Source organism: Populus nigra, chromosome 2, assembly GCF_951802175.1.
Source record: "Populus nigra chromosome 2, ddPopNigr1.1, whole genome shotgun sequence".
Lineage (NCBI taxonomy): Eukaryota > Viridiplantae > Streptophyta > Magnoliopsida > Malpighiales > Salicaceae > Populus > Populus nigra.
In genome coordinates this window covers 11,475,893-11,478,392 of record NC_084853.1, presented here as the reverse complement: position 1 = coordinate 11,478,392, position 2,500 = coordinate 11,475,893, and positions in this window count along the sequence as shown.

Here is a 2,500-nt window from a genome sequence, read left to right as displayed (position 1 = left end):
TCAATTCTCTTCCCTATCAACTTGGCTCCCGTTGGCGGGATTGGAGGCCTACTGTTTGTTACAGGGCTAAAATCGTCAGGGGAAGAGCTGACGAAACAATGCTGGTTTGGATGCAGGGGGTAGTGTTGGAATCGGCAGCGCGGACAAAATCGGCAAAGTCGACAAAAAAGACTGTTGGTCTGGACATCGGGGCAGCGGCAGCCATGCCGACAGGGGGGGAAATCGGCAGCACAGATTTGTGCAGCTGCAGGTTCGTCGGGGAAATCGGCAGCGCAGATTTTTCGATGAACATGGGCTGGAAGATGGACTGTCCAGGCCAGGCAGGGAAATTCGTCAAGGGGACACGCTGACGAAACAGCGCTGGTTCAGGCACGGCGGGCAGTGTTGGAATCGGCAGCGCCGACGAAATCGGCAAAGTCGGCAGAATCGGCAGCGGGTGCTGGCGATGAGTCTGGACGATTTATAGTCCAGGGCTTGATGGAAAAGACTGTTGGTCCAGACAATGGGGCAGTGGCAGCGCGGATTTGTGCAGCTGCAGGTTCGTCGGGGAAAATCGGCAGCGCAGATTTTTCGACGAACAGGGGCTGGGCGCTGGACTGGCCGGGCCAGGCAGGAAAATTCGTCAGGGGGGCACGCTGACGAAAACAGGGGCTGCGGAGTGGAAAATCGGCAGCGCAGATTTTTCGACGAACAGGGGCTGGACCGGCCGGGCCAGGCAGGAAAATTCGTCAGGGGGGCACGCTGACGAAAAGAGGGGCTGCCGCGTGGAAAATCGGCAGCGCAGATTTTTCGACGAACAGGGGCTGGACGCTGGACTGGGCCAGGCAGGAAAATTCGTCAGGGGGCACGCTGACGAAAAGAGGGGCTGCCGCGTGGAAAATCGGCAGCGCAGATTTTTCGACGAACATTCGTCAGGGGGGCACGCTGACGAAAAGAGGGGCTGCCGCGTGGAAAATCGGCAGCGCAGATTTTTCGACGAACATTCGTCAGGGGGGCACGCTGAGGAAAACAGGGGCTGCCGCGTGGAAAATCGGCAGCGCAGATTTTTCGACGAACAGGGGCTGGATGCTGGACCGGCCGGGCCAGGCAGGAAAATTCGTCAGGGGGGCACGCTGACGAAAAGAGGGGCTGCCGCGTGGAAAATCGGCAGCGCAGATTTTTCGACGAACAGGGGCTGGACTGGCCGGGCCAGGCAGGAAAATTCGTCAGGGGGGCACGCTGACGAAAAGAGGGGCTGCCGCGTGGAAAATCGGCAGCGCAGATTTTTCGACGAACAGGGGCTGGACGCTGGACTGGGCCAGGCAGGAAAATTCGTCAGGGGGGCACGCTGACGAAAACAGGGGCTGCCGCGTGGAATGGCAGCCTACACGCAGATGCGAATTCGGCAGCGCACGATGGCTTGAGCAGGTCATGGGTTCGACTTGGCGCGATCTGAAACCTGGACGAGGGACTGTCGACGCTGGACGAGCCAGCGCGGTGGCCTGTCGTGCCCCGTTCAGGGGGGGCCTGCCGCGGAGACAGCCCTCGCGGGCTCGACAGCGCAGGCCAGCGTCCCCGACGTCGCTGGCCGCGGCAGGCGAGCTGCCGGGGTTCCCGCATTCCTACAAGAAAACGTCGTGCTTTCCACATGAAACCAATCCAGTAAAATCAGCCATATTTTTATGAGGCTGCCCACTGAATTTGGGGTCATTCCGGGCCGGTTCCTAGTTTTGCGGATTTACTCGATTTCTAATGGTAGGAAAATTAAAACAAATACTTCCCGACCTCGAAAAATTCTGGGAAAATTAATGAAGGTGGATTGGATTTTTGCCAACCTCTGTGCAAAATTTCAGCTCAAAATACCAAGAAATGAATTTTTTAGAGGGGGGGTGACAGCTGGGACCTAGTAGTGTCTCCCCCTGCCAGAGCTGCAATGACACTTATTGCTCTTTAGGGAGCCACCAGGCCGGCGCCCCTCAAAGACCACACGCGCGCGCGCGCCCGCCCGCGCTGGGCGCTGGGGCGCTGGGGCCTGAGGGCCTGGGGCCCTTGGGGGCCCTTGGGCGCTTGGGCGCGCGCGCGCGGCCCCCGCAGCCATGCCGCGCTGCGCGACGCGCGGACAGCCCCTGCTGGCTTGCTCTCTCGCCCGCGGGGGGGCTGCCTTCGGGCCCTGGCCCCCCGCGTTCTGGCCTGCCCCCTGCGTGGGAGAGGCTAGGCGCTGCAGGGGCCAGCCCGACGTCGCTGGCCGCGGCAGGCGACAGCCCGACATCGCTGGCCGCGGCAGGGGCCAGCCCGACGTCGCTGGCCGCGGCAGGCGACAGCCCCTGCTGGCTTGCTCTCTCGCCCGCGGGGGGGCTGCCTTCGGGCCCTGGCCCCCCGCGTTCTGGCCTGCCCCCCGCGTGGGAGAGGCTAGGCGCTGCAGGGGCCAGCCCGACGTCGCTGGCCGCGGCAGGCGACAGCCCCTGCTGGCTTGCTCTCTCGCCCGCGGGGGGGCTGCCTTCGGGCCCTGGCCCCCCGCGCT